Raw genomic sequence first — 17,418 nt, forward strand, 5'->3', positions numbered from 1 at the left:
GCCTCCCGGGACTTGATGAGCTTGTCCAGCAGCTCCTGAGGGACGGTGCTGCCCGTGCCCCACCAAGACTGGCAGCAGCGCCAGGGCCTCCCAGGGCACGGCGCCCCCGGCCCCAGAGCCTTCCCTCTGGTTCTCGTCACCGGCTGTCACCAGACTTGCATGCAACGTTCTTTTCTTTTCTCTTGTCGTCTTTACGTCCCTCAGCCACGCAACGCGGTGAAGCCCTGACGCTCGCTGCCGCGTCGATACACCCTGAGAACACGATGCTCAGCGAGAGAAGTCATACACAGAAGGACACACAGGGCGTGACCCCACTGAGGAGAAACGTCCAGAGCAGGTAGATCCACGGAGTCAGCGAGTGGGTTCCTGGTTGTCAGGGGCTGGCGAGGGGACGGAGTGATAGCTAAGGGCGTGAGGGACATTTTCGGGGTGACGGAAATGGTCCAAAGCAGTAGTGACGTCTGTACAGCTCAGTAAACTGTCCCCACACGCCCCGGTGCAGCCTGTGAGAGCATCGCGCTCAGGATGAAGGGCTGACCACAGGAAGACTGAACGAGCAGTGGGTCCTGGGCCCAGACGCTCAGCTGGCGCCCCCCACGTGGGGAAGTCACGGGGACTTGCTGAGCCTCCACGGAGACTGGCAGCAGCCCCCGAGCTCACAGGGCACTGCGCCCCCGGCCCCAGAGCCTTCCCTCTGGTTCTCATCACCGGCTGTCAGCAGACTTGCAGGCAACATTCCTTTCTTTTCTTTTGTCTTTTTCCAAGGCAACTCTTGAGTGCATGTATTTAACATGCAGGGAACCAGCCCTGACTCCTTGATCTGGGTCTTCCAGCCTCTAGAGCCTCGAGGACATCCATTTCCGTTATTTACGCGCCCAGTGCCTGGGGTCTGATGATGGAAGCTGACACCGAGGGCGTCACCACGTGCGGGGTGATGTCAGTGGAAGAATCCCATGGCGAGGGCCTGCCTGAGGACCACGCACGCCCGGGCCCTCCCCGCCCCCTGCCTGCAGCCCTGCGCCTGGGAGCGGAGCTGGTGCATCGCGTGCCCGACGTCGTGGAAGTTGGTCTCCCGCTCATCATGCTGCAGCAGGGAGGGCAGGTTGGGCGTAGGCTTGGTGAAGTTGGCCACCATGGCCGCGATGGCGATCTGGCAGCTCCCATCGTGCTGTAGGCAGCCCGGCTGCAGGCCGAAGCAGGCCGCGTGCCCGGACTTCCCCACCCTGCGGAGGGACGTGGATGGGGCCCCGCTTCCACAGAGGAGCCCCGGCCCACGGCCGACAGGTTCCCCCACGCACGCACCGAGGATAGAGATCAGGTAGAACTTGCCGATGGATGACCTTGCCCGAGGCCGCGTCCCAGACCGTTTAGAGCCTCACGTCTTCGTGACACATGCTGGTGCCCTCCTCCAGGTCGAAGGTCAGCCCCAGCAGCTCCTGGGAGATGCCCAGCAGCCCGCGTGTGAGCGCCTGCATGGGGAAAGCCTCATTGAGCAGGTACTGGTTCACGTGGTAGCGCGTCTCCTCCCCCTGGTTCATGTAGTAGCGCAGGTCCCAGGCGTTGATGGGGCCGTCAAAGTGCAGGCCCCGCCTCTGGCACTCGGCCTTCTTTAGCTCCAGGATCACGGCCGCTCCTGCTCCCCGAGGGGCTTCAGCTTCTGGGCCAGCTCACCTGCGGGAGGAGGGGAGAGGCGCGGCTACGTCCCTGGGGCGGCCCCCCAGCCACCCCCGACCCCGCGCCCCTCGAGGCAGAATGAAGGGTCTGGGAAGGTGACCCCCAAGGGCTGACACAGTGGGGTCTCCGGTCAAGGTCCGCCTGACCCCGTCCCCACTGGGACTCAGGGGGAGGCGGTGTTACCTAGGACAGTGGCCACCACCTGGCTGGTCTTGTCCATGTTCATCTCCAGCACGGAGTCGGCATGCGTGCGGAACCCCAGCAGGCGGGACTTCAGGGCCTGCAGCCTCACCAGCTCCCTGAGGATCACGCAGTTCTCCTGGAACCCAGAGACGGAAGGCGCTGGGGACCGAGGGCCACGGCCTCCCCGCGGGCCCCGGGCCAGGTCTCTGCAGGCGGGCAGGGCTCCCAGGCCACTGGCGGGCACAGCCAATCCCCCTCCCTCCTCCTCCTGGCCCGGATTTCTAGACACTTTGGTGCTGTCCTAACACGTGGTCTTTATTAACACAGGTCCTTTTGGAACCAGAAACGGCATGAACGTGATGGGCTCTAAGGCCAAGGGCAGGAAGAAATGCGGCCAGTCTTTCCAGGAGCCACCAAGGGGCCTCCCCGGGCTCAACAAGACAAAACACGGCTGCCGTGCAGACAGTGGCTCAACCCCACGGCGCCCGAACACCCAGCCCCTGGACGGTGAGACAGCTGTTGCTGCAGGTGGCCCGTGGCTCACTGATGAGGCCCGGCCCCAGGCGTACGCCACCTTCTCTGGGGCCACCTCTCCGGTCTGCAGTGGGGTTCTCCTGGGAGCCCCCAGTCACCACGGGACCAGCGTGGCCTGTCTGTAGCCCAAGAAGGTGGGGACACAAGACTGTCCCCCGTGCCCCCCGCATCACCCGCGAGGCCGAGCGAGCACCAGTGGTGTCTGCGGGGAAGATGAAGGGCTCACGCACAGCCCCCATCTACAGAAGCACAGACTGCAGCCACCTGCGCTATGGAACAAACACAAGTGTCCACGCAGGACCCGATGTCTGAATGTCAAGGCCATGCCCGGGCCACGGTGAGAAGGTGCATCCCCCATGCAAGCCACAGAGAGGGGATGGGGGGGCCATCTACGATTCTGAGCTCATCGGGCATCACCCCAGAGGGAGAGGGAGAGGGAGAGAGGTAGACAGAAGTACAGAGGGAGAGAAAGAGAGAGGGAGGGAGAGACGTCTCTCCCTTCCCTGGGGGTTCTCTAGTGCAGCCAAGGCTGAAAACCACTGCATTTTGGGAGATGGGTCCTCGTGGAAGAGTTAGATAGTAGCTCAATGGCATTATCGACACATACTAAAAAGGCCCCAAATCTTGGGGAGTCAGGGAGGGGAGTGTCGGCTGCCTCGTAAACAGGGAGAGATTGGGCATCAGGGGAGGTGCCTGTGCAGCCTGCGCCCAGGGCCCCGCAGACTTCATCTCCCAGCGGTGGTCCTGGGCTGGAAGTCAGCGGGGAGGTCAGGCTGTCCAAGCATCAACGTTGACTTCAGGGCTGATCTAAAAGGCGCCTGGTGTTTGTTGAAGCAGAGAAAAGAGAAAGCAGTAGGGAGAGGATGGGAGTGGGAGGGGGAGGGAGCCCCCCTCCTCAGCACTTCTACCGCTCTCCCTCTCTCTCTCCCTTTCTCCCTCTCTCCCTCTACCTCGCTGCCTCTCCCTCTCCCTCCATCTCTCCCCCTGCCTCTCTCCCTCCCTCTCTCCCTGTCCCTCTTTCCCTGTCCCTCTCTCTCCCTCTTTCCCTCCCCCTCTCCCTCTCCCCCTTTCCCTCTCCCTCTCCCCCTCTCCCTCTCTCCCTTCCTCTCTCCCTGTCCCTGTTTCCCTGTTCCGCACGCTCTGGCTCTACCTCTTTCCCTCTCCCTCTCCCTCCACCTCCTTCCCTCTCTGGAGAGGGAAGGAGGTGGAGGGAGAGGGAGAGAGACATGGAGAGGGAGGGGGGAGAGGGAGAGAGAGATGGAGAGGGAGGGGGGAGAGGGAGAGAGAGGGGGGAGAGGGAGAGAGTGATAGAGGGAGGGAGCGAAAGATGTCTCTCCCTCCCTCCCTCTCTCCCTCCCTCTCTCCCTCTCCCTCCCTCCTTCTCCTCCCTCTCCCTCTCGCTCCAACTCTCCTTCTCCCTCCGTCTCTCCATCTCCCTCACTCCCTCCCAGAGAGGCAGAGATAAGGCAGAGGGAGAGAGGGAGAGGGAGAGATGGAGGGAGAGGGAGAGGGAGGAAGAGGTAGAGGGAGGGAGAGGGAGAGGGAGAGAGGGAGAGAGAAAGAGGTCTCTTCCTCCCTCCCTCTCCCTCTCTCCTCCTCCTCTCCCTCTCTCCCTCTCCCTCTCTCTCTCCCTGTCCCTGTTTCCCTGTTCTGGTCTCCCTCTCCCTCTCTCCCTCTCCCTTGTCTCTGCCTCTCCCTCCATCTCTCCCTCTCTGAGAGGGAGTGAGGGTGAGGGAGAGATGGAGGGAGAGGGAGTGACAGAGGGAGGAAGAGGGAGAGAGGAAGGGAAAGGGCGAGGGAAGGAGAGGGGGAGACGGAGGGAGGGTGAGAGAGGGAGAGTCGGAGGAGAGAGGGAGAGGGAGGGAAGAAGAGACCATATTCCCTCTCCCGGTCTCCCTCTCTCTCTCTCTCTCTCCCCCCCCCGTCCCTCTCTCTCTCATCCTCTCTCCCTCTCCCTCCATCTCTCCCTCTCCCTCTCTCCCTCTCCCTTATCTCTGCCTCTCCCTCTATCTCTCCCTATGTGGGAAGGAGTGAGGGAGATGGAGACATGGAGGGAGAGGGAGAGTTGGTGGAAGAGGGAGAGGGAGGAGAAGGAGAGAGGGAGGGAGAGAGGGAGAGACATCTTCGCTCCCTCCCTCTATCCCTCTCTCCCTTTCCCCCCTCTCCCTCCCTCTCCTCCCTCCCTCTTGTGCTCTCCCTCTCCCTCTTTCCCTTTCCCTCTCCCTCCACCTTCTTCCGTCTCTGGAGAGGGAAGGAGGTGGAGGGAGAGGGAGAGGGAAAGAGGGAGAGGGAGAGCGGAACAGGGAAACAGGGACAGGGAGAGAGGGAGGGAGAGGGAGAGAAGGAGGACAGAGGGAGAGGGAGGAAGGAAGAGACCTCTTTCCCTCTCCCTCTCCCCCCCCTCTCTCCCTCTCCTCTCCATATCTCTCTCCCTCTCTTCCTCTCCCTCCCTCTTCCTCCATCTCTCCCTCTCCCTCTCTCGCTCTCCCTTGTCTCTGCCTTTCCATCTCTCCGTCTCTGGGAGGGAGTGAGGGAGATGGAGAGATGGAGGGAGCGGGAGAGTTGGAGGGAGAGGGAGAGGGAGGAGAAGGAGGGAGGGAGAGGGATAGAGGGAGGGAGAGGGAGAGACGGAGAGGGAGGGAGAGAGGGATAGAGGGAGGGAGGGAGAGAGGGATAAAGGGAGGGAGGGATAGAGGGAGGGAGAGACGTCTTTCGCTCCTTCCCTCTATCCCTCTCTCCCTCTCCTCCCTCTCTCTCTCTCTCCCCCCCTCCTGCTCTCTCTCCCTGTCCCTCCACCTCCTTCCCTCTCCAGAGAGGGAAGGAGGTGGAGGGACAGGGAGAGGGAAAGAGGTAGAGGGAGGGCGTGCGGAACAGGGAAACAGGGACAGGGAGAGAGGAAGGGAGAGAGGGACAGGGAAGAGGGACGGGGGAGGCGGGAAGAGGGAGGGGGGAGGCGGGAGAGAGACGGGGGAGACGGAGGAGGTAGAGGGAGGGGGAGGGGAGAGGGAGAGGGATGTGGGAGAGCGAGGGGGAGATGGAGGTGGAGAGGGAGTTGGGAGAGGGACGGGGAGAGGGATGGGGAGGGGGGAAGCGGGGGAGGGAGAGAGGGAAAGAGAGAGACGCAGAGGAAAGAGGGAGAGGGAAGGGGGGGGACAGAGGGAGAGGGAGAGAGGGAGGGGCAGAGGGACGAGAGGAAGCAGGGAGAAAAGAGAGAAAGTACACACCATGTACATTTCTGTCAAATGACACCGGGGATCCTTACACAACCAGGAGAAAATAACACAGCGAGGCTCTTTCTCAGCTGGAACTGGAACTGCAGATGGGGCGAAACACCACCAGGGTGGCCACACATGTCCAGCTGCCGCCCCAGCCCCCTGAGTCTGGTCACCAGGGCTCTGAGTGTTTGCTCCAGGGACCTGGGGTTCACCCTGTCACCCTGGAGGTCGGGCCTAGACAGCAGGGCCCCGGGCTGGACACATAGGGGGAAAAGCATCCCCACAGGACAGCTTGTGCGAGCCGATTCAGCTGCGAGATTCTAGAGGCCCGGGATCACCCTGTGGCCCATGAAACCCAGGAGCCAGGAGGGTCTTGCATCGGCATTCCTGTCCGTTGGACTGTAACGTTTATGTAAGGAATCTTGGAAACAGTGGTAACGAGTGAATTCGAACGAGCTTTAGGATATTATGGACCACTCCGAAGTGTGTGGGTTGCTAAAAACCCTCCCGGCTTCGCTCTTGTTGAAAATGAAGATCCCCGAGATGCAGCGGATGCTGTCTGAGAACTAGACGGGAGAACACTCTGTGGCTGCCGAGTAAGAGTGGACCTGTCCAATGGGGAAAGGAGAAGTCGAGATCGTGGCCGCCTCCTTCTTGGGGTCGTCGCCCTCGAGATGATTATCGGAGGAGGAGTCCTCCCCCTCACCACAGATGTCCAAGACGGAGAAGCTTCTCCCGCAGCCAGAGCAGGTCCCTTTAGTAGATATAGGAGAAGAGAGAGATCACTGTCCCAGGAGAGAAATCGCAAGCCGTCCCGATCTTTCTCTAGGTCTCCTAGCCGATCCAGGTCAAATGAAAGGAAATAGCAGACCACTTTGCAAGAGGAGTGGTGCACAGGAAATAACTTCATTTGACAGGAGTATGTACAGAAAATTCAAGTTTCGTTTGAGACTTCCGAAGCTTGATGCACTTTTTAAATGTTTTAGCTGTTCACATTTGTTTGTCTCTTGGGACAGTGACACATAAAGGTGTCATTCTCTATGGTTTGAAATGGGTCATATGAGGCATGTAATATGAAGAATTGTTTCTTTACAATGTTCTCTTAAGCAAAATTGAATTTGCTTTGAATTTTTGGTCTTGCCTAGACTGAGAATAAAACTCTAACTCCTGCCCACCTAAAGTGTGATGTTTATTATTATGGAAGCAACACTGGCAAACATTGAAGAGACTTTCTGTAGCTGGGATATGGTATGCAGCTGTAGTTAAGCAAGCAGTCTTTAAAAGGTGCTGTGAACACAAGCCAGCAGGTAGGAATGAAAGCCGCACCCTTACCCTAGATTAGAGGTTTAAGAATTCCACTAGTCTTCACACTGGACAAGAGGTTGTCCAGTGAGTTTAGAATCTAAGAAGTTTCAAGGAAGTTAGTTTCCCTTTGAGTTAGGTCATAAGTCCCCTCTGTGATTGCCGTACATGAATACATAGCTCTTTGTAATGTTTTTTGGAAGTTGAGATGATCAAGATACCAATGTCTTGCCAGATGAAGAGTATATTGTAGAGCTGAACTTTGAGTTACTGTGCAATTTTTTTTCATGCTGTCATTCGTAATATGTTTTGTGAGACTCCTTGGGATTAAAGTTTTGGTTCCAAAAGGAACAAAGAAAAAAAAAAGGATCCACCTGCCAATGCAGGGGACACGGGTCCGAGCCCTGGTCCGGGAAGATCCCCTGTGCCGCAGATCAACTAAGCTCATGGGCCACAACTATTGAGCCTGTGCTCTAGATCCTGGGAGCCACAACTACTGAGCCCCCATGCCACAACTACAGAAGCCCGCACAGCTAGAGCCCGTGCTCCGAAACAAAAGAAGCCACTGTAATGAGAAGCACGTGCCCGCAACAAAGAGGAGCCCCTGCTCGCCGCAACTAGAGAAAGCCCGTGTGCAGCAATGAAGACCCAACGCAGCAAAAAAAAAAAAAAAAAAAGACGATACCGGCCAGGTGATCAAGGGTAAAATTGTTTGTCACAAGTCCCGTTGATGGGGTGTATCCTTGATGTGTGTATCCTTGATGGTGTGTATCCTTGATGATGTGACCTGAGGAGAATGACATTTTTATCTGTGTCTGGATCTTCTGCCCCAAACCCCGTAACTCCAGCCCAACCATAAGAAAAACATCAGAAAACCAACAGACAAACAAATTGAGGGACAAAATACCTGACCAGTCCTCCTCAAAACTTTCAAGGTATTAAAACCCAGGGATGTCTGAGAAATGTCACAGCCCAGAGGAGACTGGGACAGAAAAAGGATGTTAGGGGAAAGCTAGGGAAATTCTAGTAAAGTGTGGACTTTAGTTAATAATAACGTATCCATCTCGGTTCCTTAGTTGGATAAGCATGTCGTACTAACGTACTAAAGTACTAACGTGTTGGAAATAGGGGTACTGGGTCGGGGGTCCACAGCACTCTGTACACTCTGTACAGATCTTTGCAACTTTTTTGTAACTCTAAGCTATTCTAAAATTAAGCAACTACTAAACAGAGATAAGAATGTTATTTCCCTGATTTGAACATGCCTGAGTTTGTTTTCATGGTCACATTTGTGCTATCTGGATGTGTCTTGGAATCAGTAGCAAAGGAGAGTTGCCAGCCCCTGGGAAGATGCGGCTGGTTTGCAGGTGGCTTGCTCTGGAGCTGAAGACCACGGTGGGAAGTCTGCAGCCTCGGGCTGCACTTAGAACCATGGGAGGGGATGGGCCAGCTCAGTTAGGGATGGAACCTATAAATAAAACTCTTTTTCTTTTCCATTATGGCTTATCACAGGATATTGAATATAGTTCCCTGTGCTAGACAGTAGGACCTTGTAGCTTATCCATCCTATATTTAATAGTTTGCCTCTGCTAACCCCAAACTCCCAATCCAACCCTCCCTCCCTCTTTCTCCCCCTTGGCAACCACAAGTCTGTTCTCTATGTCTGTGAGTCTGTTTTTGTTTCGTAGACAAGTTCATTTGTGTCGTATTTTGGATTTCACATATAAGAGAGATCATATATGTGTCTTTCCCTGCTGACTTACTTCACTTAGTATGATGATCTCTAGGTCCATCCACGACGTTGCTGCAAATAGCATTATTTCATTCTTTTTATGGCTGAATATATTCCATTGTATATATGTACCACATCTTCTTTATCCATTCATCCATCAGTGGACATTTAGGTAGCTTCCACATCTTGCCTATTATAAATAGTGATGCAATGAACATTGGGGTGCATGTATCTTTTCTTTCTTTCTTTTCTTTCTTTCTTTTTCTTTCTTTCTCTCTTTCTTTATTTTTTTGTCACACAGTATGTGGGATCTTAGTTCCCTGGCCAGAGATGGAACCCATGCTCCCTGCACCGGAAGCACAGAGTCTTAACCACTAGACCACCAGGGAAATCCCAGGGGTGTATGTATATTTTTGAATTAGAGTTTTCTCCAGATCTATGCCCAGGAGTGGAATTGCGGGACCCTATGGCAGCTGTATCTGTTCTCTGCACGTCTCACATCAACCACCTGCACTCCACTGCTTGCTCTCAACGTCATCTTCGGGGAACACAACCTGCGACAGGGACCTTGACAAGAAGAAATGGCTCAGGGAAAAGCTACCTGCACAGGGAGGAGATAGAGGCCATCGACCCTGGGGTGCGGCGGGGAGAGTGGGCACGGAGATTTGTCATTTCATCCCTGATAGCCCTCCTGGCTGCCCCACTCTAGGTCACCTCGGGATACAGAGATGACCCGGTTAGAGTCCCAGCCTGTGCAGGAATCTAGGGGCACCAGCGGGTCTGAATAATATTAGTGCAGGGTCTCCCCCATGGCACTGGGGTTATTTGGGGCGGGTCATTCTCTGCTGGGGGCCCCTCCTGGGCACTGTGTGGGGTTCAGCAGCATCCCTGTCCCCACCCATTTGATTCCAGGGGCCCCTTCCCCCCCAGTTGTGACAACCACAGATTTTCCCCAGACATCACCGAAGAACTGGGTGAGGCGGAAGCAGGATGGCCCTGGGTGAGGACAGCTGTGTTGAAGCAACCAGCCTGGCTTAGGGCAGGGTCCGCCCCAGTCCCGTCAGAGCCTGCATTTACAACTGCCCCTTCCCTCTTCCACCTCCCATGCCCTGCAGTGGTCTCCGAGACATCATCCCCGTGTAACAAATCACACCTTCTCAGTTTACTGTCCCCAGCACCTAGAAGAGTGTCTGCTATGTAGTAGATGCTTCCTAAATACTTGCTGAATAAAGGAGTTGAATAAAGGGATGAGTGGATGAATGAATGAAGGTTACCATGGAAGGAGGGGGGAGATTCCCTTTCTGACTCTCGGGGGTTGGGATATCAAGTGAAAGATCCATCCTAAACAGGCTGACCAGCCTTCTGGGGTTCCCCGGAAATGAGGGTTTCCCCACAGTTCCAGCGCTCAAACCTGAGCGGTCCTGGGCAAACTGGGGGCGGGTGTTGGTCACCCTGTGTAAACACAGTAACAATTGCAACTGCAATAGCAATGGCCGAGGACCTCTACGGTCTTATTGACCAGGCCCAGTTCTTTACCTGGCGGGGAAGGGTGGGCCGGGATTGGAATTCCGGTGATCCAGGGTGGGCGGGTGAGGGCACACCCCGAGCTTGTGTAGGGGAGTCCAGGAAGGTTCTGGAGGAAGTGACAGTGACACAGGAGGGAGGGAGGAGTCTAAGGAAGAACATCCCACACGACAACGTGTGCCAATGGCCCTGGGCCCAAGGTCACACCTGACCAGGGCTTGCTTTTTTTCTTTTTTTCTAATTTACATTTTCCCACATGGATATGCAATTGTCCTAATGCCATTTATTGAAAACTCCTTAATTTCCCCACTTTCTGTCATATCAAGTTCTCATCTATCTGTTTCTGGACCTTTATTCTCTACCATAGAGGTATACGTCCCATCCTTGCACCACTAGGGCTGTTTCATCACTATAACTTTATTTTTTATTCATTTATTTCTTTGGCCGTGCCGGGCGGCATGTGGGATCTTATTTCCCTGACCAGGGATCGAACCCGCACCCCTTGCAGTGGAAGCTCAGAGTCTTAATCGCTGGACCTCCAGGGAAGTCCCCAGGGCTTGCTTTGACATCCATCGAATGGTGGCGGGTGGGCACGGGGAGCAGCTGTCTGTGAGCCATCCTGTGTAGAAATGCAGGGTGGAGGGCAGGACAGCTGGAGCGGGAGGGGAAGAGGCGGAGGAGGGAGGGAGGGATGGCGGGCGGGCGAGAGACAGACAGAGAGTTTCCGGAGACACTAGCTCTGGCCGTGTCCTAGGGCATGAAAGCTGAAAATAGCTCCTAGTGCCGGGAGCCTTGGAGCCGGAGCCTGGGAGCCAGGGTGACTGGCTCTCCTCCCTGGTGTGTGTGTGGGGGGGGGGGGGAGGGGGGTGGGCTCCGGACTTCTCAGGCTGGGAATGGGGTGCACGGAGCAGGGACGGAGCAGGGACCCTTCTCTCTGGGACCTCGCGGGCCATCCTTAGCTCACAAAGCTGAGCCACTCCTGGCCCTACGAGTGGGGGGCTTATCCTCCCTGTCCGCTGGATCACACCCCCTCACACACAACTTCCCCTTGTGTGCTCCCAGCAACCAAGATAATCTGTTTTTAAAAGATTTGGGGGAGGGGGGTAAACATACAAACAAGAGCAGAATGGATACTTTTTCAGAATGGGAATGGCTCTGTGTAACCCCATCCCCAAGGTAACCAGAGTCCTGACCTCTAACACCCTTGACGAGTCAGCCTTGGTCTGGGCTTGCAGACCCACGGAAACTTCCTCATCCCCTCCTTCAGACCCCGTCTCTCCCTCGGCGTCTTTGTGAGAGGCACCCGGGGAAGTGGGACTGCTAGGCTGTACTGCTGCTAGAACTCCACCTGGGCTCCACCAGGCTCCAGCCCCCCGCCCTGTGCACCTCTCTGACCCTGAGGCACCTCAACTGGTAGGAGCGGCATCACCTTCCCTCCCGGGACTTGTGACACTTAAGGGAGACACAGAAAGGACAAGCGTTTGGCTCCCTGGCTGGCAAAGAGCAGGTGCTCAATTGTCATAAGTGTCCGTATCAGTGAGGGTTCTCCAGACAAACAGAATCCATAGCCTCTGTGTGTATATACACACACACGTACACATGTACACGCATACAAAAATATACAGCTGTGTATATATGCAGTACGCATACAGACATATACACATATAGTATATGCAATACGCAAATACATATATACACACATATATATAATGCATAGTTTGTATATATACAGTATGTCTACACACATATACACATAATATATACAATAGACACCTACATATACACTATACATACACACATATGAAATGCATAGTTTGTATATATATATACAGTATGTACACATTCGTATAAGATATGCAATATACACACCTAGGTTCGTCTATATCATACATATATACACACATACAAAGATATTTAGGTGTGTATATATACAGTATACATACATACACATATAATATATGCAATACATACACGTACATACATATAGACACACATATACACCTACATATAAAAGCATGTAGAATAAAAATATATGTACTGCATCTATAAATTCGTCGTATATATACATACACATATCATATATAGGATACATACACATACATATATACAATGTATACACACACACCTATATGTAAATATGTGCATGTACATACACATATAAGTACACACGCAAGTGTGTATATAGAGAGAGTACATACATATATACATATAATACCTATACACATACAGGTATACAACATATATACACACCTATATATCAATATACACTGTATACATACATACATACAGTGTACATATACTGTACACATACACACCCATATATCAATACATGGGTGTGTGTATATATACAGCATGTTCACCTTCATAATATGTATACTGTATATATACACATACATACATGTATACAATATATACACACAAATATATAGGCTTGTATGTATACTGTATATAGTACTTACACATAGACTACAAACGCATGCACATATAAACATATGTGTATACATATATATATCATATCTATACACACATATACAAATTAATAGGCTTGTATATATTCACTATCTTTACATATATAGTTTCGTTTTAAGGAGTTGACTCTTGTGACCGTGAGGCAGGCAAGTCAGGGCAGGACTCTGGGCTGGAGACACAGGGAAGAGCTGATATGCCAAGTCCATTGGAGGAACACTTCCCTCTTTCTAGGGCACCTCATTTTTCTCTCCAGTCCTTCAACTGATGGACGAGGCCCACCCACGCCGCGGCATTGACAATCTCCTTTACGCAAAGTGGACCAATTTCAGTGTTAATCTCTTCTGAAGAATACCTTCCTGGCCACATCTGGAATAATGTTTGTGGTTGCCGGGGCCCCACGCAGTGCGCACATGAGATTAACCATCCCCGTGGCGATGATGACACTTTATTTTCTCCCTTGACCATTGTCACTACTATTCCAATTAAAATGGCAGTGCTATGAGGGCAGGGCATTTCCTTTTTTGCCAGTACTGAGCGTCCGCGGTCTGGTGCCTAGCATAGGCTAAATACACGGCATTTTTGTGAACAGAAGCCGGGATTCCAGCTGTCATATTTAATAGGAATTATAGTCTTATTACTGTGTGTGTGTGGGGTGTGGGGTGTGTGTGTGTGTGTGTGTGTGTGTGTGTGTGTGTGTGTGTGTGTGTGTGTGTGTGTGTGTGTGTGTGTGTGTGTGTGTGTGTGTGTGTGTGTGTGTGTGTGTGTGTCACGGTATGTCGAGGTCAGGAGTCGAACCCGCCACCACTGGCCCTGAGAGGTTTGGCCGGGTCCCCACTTCGGGCCGGTGGGTGTGGCCAGGGGCAGCCGATGACGTGCGTACGTGCGTGCGTGCGTGCGTGGGAGCGTGCGTGCGTGGGAGCGTGCGTGCGTGGGAGCGTGCGAGTCCAGGAGGCGGGCCGCGCGGGCCGTGAGTGTTTCAGTGCGGCCCCCGGCTCACTGTGCTCGCCTCACGCCGGCCCGAGCTCGCAGCAGCGCTGGGGGCCCCGGGCCTGTGACCACAAAGAGGGAGCCGGGGCCCGGACGGGAGCGCGGCGGCGGCAGCTGAGGCCCAGGCCAGGCCCCGTCCCTTCAGCCGCCCGCCTGCCCGTCTGCCCCGCCCCCGCCGGCGGCGCCGCGCCCCTCCCCCAAGCGCCAGACTAGCGCGGTGCGGGGACCGCGCGCGAAGACATGGGGGAGAAGCTGGAGCTGAGGCTGGAGTCGCTCTTGGGGACCGAGCCCGCCGTCTACCCGTGGCCGCTGCCGGTCTAGGTAAGTGCCGCCCGTCCCCTCCTCCCGGACCCCCGCCCCTCTTCCCCCACGGCGCGCGCTGAGCCCACCGAGAAACGGAGCGACTCGAGTCGCCAGACCCTCTTTGGAGCCCCTCTTCCCGCCCCGCCGTGGTTCTCCGCGGCAGTTTCCAGCCCCCGCGCGCAGAGTGGGCAGAGGGGAGCCGGCGCCGGCCGAGGGCGTCGACTCGGCCGCGGGGACCCTGCGCTTCTGTGGGGCCCCCGAGCCGGTCTGCGGTTGGCTCTGCAGGGCTGGGGACCCCGGTCCCCCGGGGCCTGGAATGTCGGCGGGCTTGCCCTTCTGTACTTTAGGATCTGACATGTAGGGTTTCTTTTTCCTGGTAGTTTATTCTTAGCGCTGTCAACGTGCTTAGTTTTTTTTTTTTTTTTTCAGGGCACCCTTTCCTCCCTCTTTCCAGTTTTTTTGTGTTTCTGTTTTGTTTTGTTTTAGTTAGGCATTTTGTCCCTCTGATCTTGAGTGGGTGGGCTGGCAGGACACTTGGAGAGGAGGCGTTCTGTCCCCTGACCTTGAGTGGCCTTTGGAAAATGACAGGCCAGACGGAAATTTAACTTAATTGATATATAATATTGTATCTGTCCAAGGTGTACAATGTGATGATTGGTATATATATAGTGTGTGAAATGATTACCACAATAAGTTTAGTTAACCTTAATTCACATAATTACAAATGTTATCTTTGTGATGAGAACTTTCAAGATGTACTCTCTTAGCAACTTTCAAACATAAAATACGGTATTGTTAACTGTAGCGACCGAGCTGTACATTACATCACCATTACTCCCTTGTCTTATAACTAGAAGTTTCTACCTTTTGATCGTCTTCCCTCATTTTCCTCACCTCCAACCCCCAGCTCTGGCAACCGTCATTCCATTCTATCATGAGTTCAGTATTTTAGATTTCACGTATGAGATCATAAAGTATTTATCTTTCTCTGTCTGACATTTCATTTAGCATAATGCCCCCCAAATCCACCCATGTGGTCACAAATAGGCAGGTTTCCTTCTTTATCACGGCTGAATAATAGTAGGTTGTATGCATCCCATTTTCTTCATCCATTCATCCACAAAAAAACACTGAGGTTGTTTCCATGTCTTGGCTCCTGTATTGGGTTGGCCAGAAAGTTCATACAGTTAATGAATACACTGTTCAATAAAACTTGGTGAAAATGAGTCTTTCATTTTTACTTAAAATAAATCTTTGACAAAGCCAGCTAGGCATCCCTTTGCGTAATGACTTATATCACATTGAAATATTTTAAACATATGAACAGTAATAGCTGAAATGACAAATGTTACTAATATTGACACAGTTTATCAAGGAGAATATGTTAGAATATGTTAAAATGCAGATGGACAGTGAAAGAACAAATATAACTTTTAACTAAATATTGTCTTGATATTTAGACCATTGGTTAAAATCATGATAACAGGTTTCATCCATTTCAAGAAAGCAGAATATTTGCAGATCACTTAACATTTACTAGGTATGTTCTCAGTCTGGAAGGATATATTTCACTGACATGTGTCATTTAATTTAACCACATCCCTCTGTAATAGATAGTGTTATCCCTATTTGCAGATAGGAAACAGGCTCAGAAAGATTAAGAATGTTACCTAATTCTAGTAAGCAGCCAAACCTAAACTGATCTAATTCCAGGGCAAAGCTCTTTCTGACACATCAGTGTGGGTCTTTATCTCTTTGAGAATTGTTGAACATTAAAAGCCTTCTTCCAGTTAAATGCATAAAGAAACAACATGAGCAATGACATAACAATACAAGTCTCACGAAATAATTGGTGTGTTTGGCCTTGCTTTTGTTGATTGATCTTTTGCAAAATTGCTTTTCTCTTGAGATATTTAAAGTGGACTTTAACTATTTTCTTGGAAGACTTTCCTAAATTATACCTATCAGAAAGCTGCTTTGCTTTAAGGCTGAAGAAAAATGAAAGCTTACTTAACTACACTTAGGTGCCAGGGTCATACTATGAGCTCTACACCTGCCAGGATTCACGCTAAGATAGATAGGGTGGCTCAGCAAACTGTCCATAGTCCTGTGATTCCTTTCTGATATTCTGAAGTAGAAATAATTTAATAACTGTTCACAAAAGAGAGAAACACTGTTTCTTGGTCCTCAATATCATGCTGCTGTAGGCTAATTCTTTCTCTCTTCTGTCGCCCCTTAGTATAGAGAGTGTGTTTTGGGGACCCTCCTTCACGATCTTCTGCATTCCAAGAGCATCTTACATAAATCCAGGACTTCTCAAGCAGCCAGTTTTGCCAGATGGTCTTAGGGTTGGTTGTACCCCTATATGTATAATCCTGAACTTCTCAAGTAAGGTCCTTAGAGAGCATAATGGCTAAGAGAATTGGTGCTGATACCAGACCTGAGTCCAAATACTGCCTATGCCCCTAACTAGCTGTGTAACCTTGGAGAAGTAACTTAAGCCCCTTAAAGGGATTAGATTTCTCACCCGGAAAATGGTATAATAAATGCATCTACCTCATATGGTTAGTGTGTAAATTAATGTAACTTGAGATGGTGCGTGTTAAGCATTAGCACAGTGCCTGTCTCTTGTTAGTAGTACCTGCTTTTATTATTAATTATTCTCTTTATATTCCCAGTTCCAGCTAGGTGCCTAACATATAATAGTTGTTCAGCACATATTTACTGGATTGAACCAGCTCTGAAATTTAAGCATTGGGTCAACAGCAAAGTAGTCACCCCACCATCATTTCTCCCAGAGAAAGGGAGAATAGATGGAAGCCAGCCATCATACTTTCTTTTCTTATTCTAAACTTCCCATCCAGCCCCAGCAATAAAATAATCTTCCTGAACCCCAACAATTTCAAGAATTTTTCAAATCACACTATTTGAAAATAGTTGGGTTGCCCAGATCTAATATGTCCCAGGACCCCAAGGTCACCAAGCTTATATTAATGAAGTCTAGTTAAGATAAATGATTACAGTTAGTAAACCAACTGCTTATGAGCTCATTGGGCTTTTTAAAATTTACTATCTGCGCTTCATAGAGACACAAGTATTTTGCTTTTGTAGGACGCTCAACAGTCAAAGTCGTCTTTTAAAAAGCACAAATCAGACGCTATTATTGCACTGCTTCTAACCTCTAAAGGCTATCTATTGTAAAGAGATTAAATTTTCAACTACTTAGCCAGGCTCACAGAGACCATGTGCTCTGGTCACTTACTACATCTTTCCCTGACCTTCATGGGGTTCGAGGCACAGTTGTCTTTTTCAGTCCCTCAGATGCAACAAGCTCTACTTCTTGCTCTCCCAGCTTTAGATTGGCTAATCCATGTACCCAGACCAATTTCCCTCTTATCGTTAAGGTCTCGGTTCAAACGCCACCACTGCTATCTTGACCAAAGAGACCTGCCTCCTCAGTGCCTCTCCATCCCTTTGTCCAGTCGTATTTCTGTC

General features: G+C 51.8%; 1 pseudogene; it reads left to right on the forward strand.

Moving 5' to 3' along the window:
* The first annotated feature begins 2,207 nt into the window (after positions 1-2,207).
* LOC137228389 (serine/arginine-rich splicing factor 3 pseudogene) lies at positions 2,208-6,780 on the forward strand (annotated as a pseudogene).
* Positions 6,781-17,418: the final 10,638 nt, after the last annotated feature.

Source organism: Pseudorca crassidens, chromosome 7, assembly GCF_039906515.1.
Source record: "Pseudorca crassidens isolate mPseCra1 chromosome 7, mPseCra1.hap1, whole genome shotgun sequence".
Taxonomy (NCBI): domain Eukaryota; kingdom Metazoa; phylum Chordata; class Mammalia; order Artiodactyla; family Delphinidae; genus Pseudorca; species Pseudorca crassidens.